The sequence below is a fragment of the Anneissia japonica genome, unplaced genomic scaffold (genome assembly GCF_011630105.1).
Source record: "Anneissia japonica isolate Jap-2015-1 unplaced genomic scaffold, ASM1163010v1 scaffold2918_len238339_cov177, whole genome shotgun sequence".
Lineage (NCBI taxonomy): Eukaryota > Metazoa > Echinodermata > Crinoidea > Comatulida > Comatulidae > Anneissia > Anneissia japonica.
In genome coordinates, this window is record NW_022734790.1 from 220,620 (window position 1) to 229,511 (window position 8,892).

The 8,892-nt window shown below is 36.1% G+C and overlaps 1 long non-coding RNA gene across 1 annotated transcript; it reads left to right on the forward strand.

Moving 5' to 3' along the window:
- Positions 1-3,157: 3,157 nt before the first annotated feature.
- Positions 3,158-8,060, forward strand: LOC117116495. Its single transcript, XR_004446764.1, has 3 exons — positions 3,158-3,197; positions 3,981-5,111; positions 7,286-8,060. It is a non-coding gene; the product is annotated as an uncharacterized LOC117116495 (long non-coding RNA).
- Positions 8,061-8,892: the final 832 nt, after the last annotated feature.

Sequence of the window (8,892 nt, forward strand, 5' to 3'; positions counted from 1 at the left end):
GCACAGCATTATGTTTCATGGTGCAAAATTATTATTACTATTATTATTTTTTATTACTATTCCTAATATTACTATTACTACTACTATTATTATTATTATTGAAACCATGGAACACAATGCTTAGAAATTTAAAAAAAAAATTTTATAAACTCTACAACACTAAGTTTAATTGGCGGCAAATTGGAACCATGGAACACAATGTTTTAAAATAAAATAAAACATTACTTTTATAAACTCCCATTTATAGCACTTCTTTTCATCTGTATTCTGCATCCTTCTTTTTTGTTTCCCTCCCTCTCTCCCTCTCTCATTGCGCCTTTTATGTTCTGCACTGTTACGAACCATTGTTGTAGCTGAATAAATAAGAATTAACATGTATGAAACCTCGGTTACATTTTTTTAACAAAGTTATTTATTATGCCTGTCTATGCAGATTATGCTGCGGACAACCATATTTTAAAATCAACTGCTGCAACTCAAATTTTATTTCATACAGATAATAAATACAGATAATACCAAACTATATTTATGTTCTGATTGGAAATAAAATAAAACTTACTTGAGTTTCTTTCTCCAATGTTAGTTGTTTAGGACAGGCATATCATCATCTTGAATAGCTGTTGCATTGTCCATTGTTGTTCGGGGTTCAAGTACTGTTTGAAGAACCCTTGGTAGGACAAAAAAACAAATAATAGAGCCTAAATTTATCAAGAATATATAAAATCGAACACTAATCCCTTTATAATCGATCATAACTGAAGAAAAGGGTAATCATTTTCTAGGTAAACTCTTGGCCTAGGCCTGTCCAGCCAAATTCCAAGGCTTTTGCAAATTTAGTTACCTAGGCCTAGCTAGGCATCACCGAATATCGTGTATGCATTCGAGATAGGCCTAAGCCTACAAAGAAACCCCCCCCAAAAAAAAAAAAAACAATGTGGCCCTAGTCAATGTACAAAGCAAGATGAAGACGACAGTTTACGAATCGACGATTCTTTTCGGCCGCACGCTAGCCAATAGTACCAAGTACTGGGCTAGTACTATCCTAAAGAGATACCTAGGCCTAGGTAATAATAAGGCAATAAACTTACCCGATTGTGTTCTCTTTTCCGGGAGCTTTAGGCTTGGGAAAAATAGTCGGAATCAGGTTTTTTTTAGACGACGGTTCAATTTTCCAGCTACCCCAATTTCTTAACCAAATCGGCACATCAACTCATAGCAGTTGGCTTCAAATTTGTCGATACATAAAGCCGAGTACTTGCTGGGGCTCCACTTCGCTCTAGTTTTTTGGACCATTCTCGCCTTAATTTTTCCTCATTTGGAAAAATATGAAAACATACTCCATCAGAGTGTGTTTTGTTGCATCCAAATGCTACACAACGCATAGTAGAAAAACGGTACGAAAAAGATCTTTTGCTTGGAATCCCTTGTACAGTCTGTATGAAAACACTGCGGTTGTGGGCGGGACTTAGGATCCAAATTATTAACTATATGAAAGCGATTTATTAATATTTGCGGTAAAAGTAAAAAAATAAAAAAAACCCAGACTCGATAACTCAGCAGAACAAATAAAAATACAAAAACCATTCATTGACAGAAGGCAAACACAAACTATTGTTCATTTGTAACGAAGATCTTCTCAAAAACCTAGAATAAAAAGAAAGAAAAACATTGTATTTGTTAGATACAGGTACATAATCAAGAAGCTATATTTATTTCTGTTTTATAACATGTAGGTTCTTCTAATCATTAAAGCAATTACTCAGCAGGCTCTACTTTCTGCAAGATCAACACTTTTGATGTGAACGTACCGAAGTTTAATCTTCTGCTGGGTTGTATACACCTGGAAAGAAATGATCTGAAAAAATAGTATTATAATAGCCTTTAGTACTTGTATGTTAATGAATAGCGCAGGTCATGAAATTAAATCAGTGTTTTAGCTACGGGCAGTGCAGCCAGGGCAAAGCACTGGGTCCAAGGGCAATAAGCCTAAAAATAATAATTTTAATAATGTCATAATCGTAAATTTCTCACCTCAGCCGCATGCTTGGTGAGGCTAATGTGATCTAGCCACCCCCTAAATTTCTAATTCCTAGATTATCACCCCGCTGCAATTGCATATATTTTCCACCTATTTTCTTGATTGCTGTAGTTTAGAAATGCTGCCGAAACCGCATGGCCACCCTCTTGAAAATAATAAGAAGGTTCTGATTATCAGTAGGACGTATTGCTGTATTACGGGTGGTGGTAACACGAGTGGTGGATTCAGGTAAGAAGCAAGCCATCCTCCTATATTTTTTTTTTTTTTTTCTGAGAGTGTTTTCCTATTTCCTTACCTCAGCTCCAACTATAGTGGGGCTGAGGTGGTCTACACCCTACCATCTAAAATCTTTGTAATTTTTTTCCCAGCATTTTGGCAATCCTGCCTCGCAGATTCACTACTTGTGTTTTTGTTTTGTATTTTATGTTAAAGCAAAATATATAATATGATATGATATCTAATGCTCCTATTTTTCGTATTACTGGATTCGCCACACTGAAAATGAAGGACTTATTAGGCCCAAGATGAATTTTCTGAAAACATGAATCAGTATACAGCTCTATATTTTTTATTCGTTAAAATTAAAGATATGGCTTCTGAAAATTCAAAACATCAAAACCTTCAAGGGTTCCCTATCACCAGAGGAAATTTTAAATAAAATATGGTAAAATTGATTATTATCAATCATTAGTTACCTTGTAAGCAACTTCTTTTCTACATCATTAAGGCTTAGCAATATTTCTTGATTAGCCTCCTTGCTCTGTGGTCTTTCTATTTAGCATTTTAAATGCATCTGCAACTTCCCCTCCTCTTCTTTTATTAAATATAGTAACTGCCACAAACACAGCATAGCTAACTTCAACCACAAGGAGGAGCATGGGGCATTCTGAGTGAACTTCTTTTCTTTAAGGGTTTTTAGTGCTAAGGAAGACACCTGATCAGTACACTCTGCAGTATGGAGCATTGCAAACGAATTTGCTTACTCTTTCAATTGGTCATCTTTCTGCCGAATACCTCTGCCCAACTTTATCATACAGTTTATGAAGGATTTTTAATCATTGTGACACCACTAATGGTTATTTTCTCTTCTTTTATGCATAATATGGTCGTGGCTTCGATGACATTATCAAATTGGGTGCCATCAATACACTCAAATAAGGTTAACTTTGGCCTTTCGACAAGTTATCTCATCACTTTTAGTAGACGTCTCAGCTGTCAAATTTTTTGTGAAATGTAGTGCATCTTACTTCCACCTGACTTATGCAAAAGTATAGAAGCAGTTGATGCACGGTAAGTAGTCCTCTGCCACCTTTGTTTGACTGAATCTTCGCATTACGATGAGTGTTCCTCTGCCATCTGCTAGTGTTCTCAAGTTACGGTAGAAGTTTGCCATGAGACAAAGTTTTTGTAACCCGAAGTTTCTAGATTCGCCAGTTGATGCTAAAATTCAAATGGCGTGCTATTTTGCACTGTAATTTGTGGCAGAAATAGCACGCCTGTTTTTGTTTGATTCTGAGTTTGTATTACAACTATCAATAACTTCTTTCTGCAAATCAGCATTATCATAAGAAGCTTGTAAATCGGAGTTGGCATTATCTCTTGTAGAAACTTGTGGGTCGGGTCCACATGCTCAACAATGGAAAATTGTGGGGCGCTGAATCACATTGCGGCATTAGATCAGCAGTGTGTTCATCATGTTGTGAAACAGTTGAAACATGGCATTGGTTAGAACAGAGTGTTAAAACGAGGTCTATAGAGCTTTCTAAAAAGAGAGCTCGTTAAGTGATATTTAGAGCTCGTTTTCTAATTGGCTTTGTTTTACCTCTAATGTATGGAGATAATGTCCTTGATGATTACTTCAAATTTGCTGCTCCTGTCTTCTAATAAATTAGGTAGTGTTTGTGTCTCAGATGTGTATAAGAGACAGAATACGCTCAATAAGGTTAACTTTGGCCTTTCGACAAGTTATCTCATCACTTTTAGTAGACGTCTCAGCTGTCACATTTTTTGTGAAATGTAGTGCATCTTACTTCCACCTGACTTATGCAAAAGTATAGAACCAAAATTTAAAATGATATCATCATCCAATAGTATTGACTTAACTTCATCTTCCCTCATGTTAAAAAGAATATTATCAGTTTTAACACTATGTTTACAGTTTCTAACATGTTGCCATAACTCAAGCAGTTGATGCACGGTAAGTAGTCCTCTGCCACCTTTGTTTGACTGAATCTTCGCATTACGATGAGTGTTCCTCTGCCATCTGCTAGTGTTCTCAAGTTACGGTAGAAGTTTGCCATGAGACAAAGTTTTTAACCCAAAGTTTCTAGATTCGCCAGTTGATGCTAAAATTCAAATGGCGTGCTATTTTGCACTGTAATTTGTGGCAGAAATAGCACGCCTGTTTTTTGTTGTACACCCTCTTACCATCATTTCCCGCACAATAATTGGGCACATTGATTTCAGGATACTTGGTCTGATTCTGAGTTTGTATTACAACTATCAACAACTTCTTTCTGCAAATCAGCATTATCTCTTGTAGAAACTTGTGGGTCGGGTCCATATGCTCAACAATGGAAAATTGTGGGGCGCTGAATCACATTGCGGCATTAGATCAGCAGTGTGTTCATCATGTTGTGAAAAAATTGAAACATGGCATTGGTTAGAACAGAGTGCTAAAACGAGGTCTATAGAGCTCTCTAAAAAGAGAGCTCATTTTTAAGTTATATCAACTAAACGGAAAATCCTAAAATTTTATGGTGTACCTATATTTTCAGTGGTAGCTTTGACATATACATTTTCATTCAAACAAACCAAGTTTTCATTTAACACTAGCACTATATAACAGCTACAAATACTGAAAGTTTGGTAGTGATTGGATAAGTAGTTTATTAGTTATGAAGTCACAACCAATCCACATTGCGTCAAATTTTTACAATTTATTAAATTAGCGTTAATGTTTAAAATTAAATATAAAATGGTTTACCATTATTATAGCGTCTTTTAAGACATTTTATTTTATATTAATGGGCACCATTCTTTTGTCAGTCCAGCCTTTTTTCACAGCTCTGAGGTGTTTCCTCCTCTTCTTTACTCTATCCGAGGACTTTCGATCTTCGCGTCACACACGATTGATATCGCCCATGCTACATGCTAATGTCGTGAAATGTCCTGGCTCAATATTGAGTTCTTTAAATGTGTCCAAAATACTTTTCATGCCATCAATTAAAATAGGCAACTGCTTGGTATGTTGCAGTTTCTAGAGTACGTCTCTGTACAAACGTGTCCTTGTGGCATCGTTGCCAAATCAGATTGTTCAGGCACTCGTTGTTCTGTGTTTTTCCATGCAGACATTTAAATTGCATCAACTCAAATCAAAATTGATAATTTGACAGTCTTGACTTTAAAAAATGTATAAAAATCGTTATTGACTTCCAATATGTCTAACTCGAAATTGCAAATGTACTATTATTTATTTTAAGAAAATTCATTCAGTCTTTACGACGAAAACAATGTTTTTTGAGGATATAAAGAAAAATTTGATTTCCCCGCGAAGGAAAAAAGTTAGCGTCCTGTTGTTGACGTTATATTTGATTACGCCCTCTGTTGACGCGTGACGTAACCCGGAAGTATCGAGTTATTGGTAATCACTATGGAATATTAACATACGTGCCCTATCACCAGATGAAATTTTAAATAAAATATGCTAAAATTGATTATTATCAATCATTAGTTACCTTGTAAGCAACTTCTTTTCTACATCATTAAGGCTTAGGAATATTTCTTGATTAGCCTCCGTGCTCTGTTGTCTATTTAGCATTTTAAATGCATCTGTAACTTCCCCTCCTCTTATTATAACTGCCACAAACACAGCATAGCTAACTTCAACCACAAGGAGGAGCATGGGGCATTCTGAGTGAACTTCTTTTCTTTAAGGGTTTTGAGTGCTAAGGAAGACACCCGATCAGTCCACTCTGCAGTATGGAACATTGCAAACGAATTTGCTTCCTCTTTCATTTGGTCATCTTTCTGCCGAATACCTCTGCCCAACTTTATCATAGAGCACTTCACTAAGGAGTGCCCAAGGTGCAATCCTAATGAAGGATTTTTAGTCATTGTGACACCACTAATGGTTATTTTTTCTTCTTTTATGCATAATATGGTTGTGGCTTCGACGACATTATCAAATTGGGTGCCATCAATACACTCAAATAAGGTTAACTTTGGCCTTTCGACAAGTTATCTCATCACTTTTAGTAGACGTCTCAGCTGTCACATTTTTTGTGAAATGTAGTGCATCTTACTTCCACCTGACTTATGCAAAAGTATAGAACCAAAATTTAAAATGATATCATCATCCAATAGTATTGACTTAACTTCATCTTCCCTCATGTTAAAAAGAATATTTTCAGTTTTAACACTATGTTTACAGTTTCTAACATGTCGCCATAACTCAAGCAGTTGATGCACGGTAAGTAGTCCTCTGCCACCTTTGTTTGACTGAATCTTCGCATTACGATGAGTGTTCCTCTGCCATCTGCTAGTGTTCTCAAGTTACGGTAGAAGTTTGCCATGAGACAAAGTTTTTGTAACCCGAAGTTTCTAGATTCGCCAGTTGATGCTAAAATTCAAATGGCGTGCTATTTTGCACTGTAATTTGTGGCAGAAATAGCACGCCTGTTTTTGTTTGATTCTGAGTTTGTATTACAACTATCAATAACTTCTTTCTGCAAATCAGCATTATCATAAGAAGCTTGTAAATCGGAGTTGGCATTATCTCTTGTAGAAACTTGTGGGTCGGGTCCACATGCTCAACAATGGAAAATTGTGGGGCGCTGAATCACATTGCGGCATTAGATCAGCAGTGTGTTCATCATGTTGTGAAACAATTGAAACATGGCATTGGTTTAGAACAGTGCTAAAACAAGGTCTATAGAGCTCTCTAAAAAGAGAGCTCATTTTAAAGTTATATCAACTAAACGGAAAATCCTAAAATTTTATGGTGTACCTATATTTTCAGTGGTAGCTTTGACATATACATTTTCATTGAAACAAACCAAGTTTTCATTTAACACTAGCACTATATAAGAGCTACAAATACTGAAAGTTTGGTAGTGATTGGATAAATAGTTTATTAGTTATGAAGTCACAACCAATCCACATTGCGTCAAATTTTTACAATTTATTAAATTAGCGTTAATGTTTAAAATTAAATATAAAATGGTTTCCCATTATTACAGCTCCGAGGTGTTTTCTCCTCTTCTTTACTCTATCCGAGAACTTTCGCTCTTCGCGTCGCACACGATTGATATCGCCCATGCTACATGCTAATGTTGTGAAATGTCCTGGCTCAATATTGAGTTCTTTAAATGTGTCCAAAATACTTTTCATGCCATCATTAAAATAGGCAACTGCTTGGTATGTTGCAGTTTCTAGAGTACGTCTCTGTACAAATGTGTCCTTGTGGCATCGTTGCCAAATCAGATTGTTCAGGCAAACTCGAAATTGCAAATATACTACTATTTATTTTAAGAAAATTCATTCAGTCTTTACGACGAAAACAATGTTTTTTGAGGCTATAAAGAAAAATTTGATTTCCCCGCGAAGGAAAAATTTAGCGTCCTGTTGTCAGGCAGTGCGTTGACGTTATATTTGATTACTCCCTCTGTTGACGCGTGACGTAACCCGGAAGTATCGAGTTATTGGTAATCACTATGGAATATTAACATACGTGCCCTATCACCAGATGAAATTTTAAATAAAATATGCTAAAATTGATTATTATCAATCATTAGTTACCTTGTAAGCAACTTCTTTTCTACATCATTAAGGCTTAGGAATATTTCTTGATTAGCCTCCTTGCTCTGGTCTATTTAGCATTTTAAATGCATCTGTAACTTCCCCTCCTCTTATTATAACTGCCACAAACACAGCATAGCTAACTTCAACCACAAGGAGGAGCATGGGGCATTCTGAGTGAACTTCTTTTCTTTAAGGGTTTTTAGTGCTAAGGAAGACACCCGATCAGTCCACTCTGCAGTATGGAACATTGCAAACGAATTTGCTTCCTCTTTCATTTGGTCATCTTTCTGCCGAATACCTCTGCCCAACTTTATCATAGAGCACTTTACTATAAGGAGTGCCCAATGTGCAATCCTAATGAAGGATTTTGTCATTGTGACATCACTAATGGTTATTTTTTCTTCTTTTATGCATAATATGGTCTGTCTCTTATACACATCTAGATGTGTATAAGAGACAGCTGCAGTATGGAGCATTGCAAACGAATTTGCTTACTCTTTCAATTGGTCATCTTTCTGCCGAATACCTCTGCCCAACTTTATCATAGAGCACTTCACTAAGGAGTGCCCAAGGTGCAATCCTAATGAAGGATTTTTAGTCATTGTGACACCACTAATGGTTATTTTTTCTTCTTTTATGCATAATATGGTTGTGGCTTCAACGACATTATCAAATTGGGTGCCATCAATACACTCAAATAAGGTTAACTTTGGCCTTTCGACAAGTTATCTCATCACTTTTAGTAGACGTCTCAGCTGTCACATTTTTTGTGAAATGTAGTGCATCTTACTTCCACCTGACTTATGCAAAAGTATAGAACCAAAATTTTAAATGATATCATCCAATAGTATTGACTTAACTTCATCTTCCCTCATGTTAAAAAGAATATTTTCAGTTTTAACACTATGTTTACAGTTTCTAACATGTCGCCATAACTCAAGCAGTTGATGCACGGTAAGTAGTCCTCTGCCACCTTTGTTTGACTGAATCTTCGCATTACGATGAGTGTTCCTCTGCCATCTGCTAGTGTTCTCAAGTTACGGTAGAAGTTT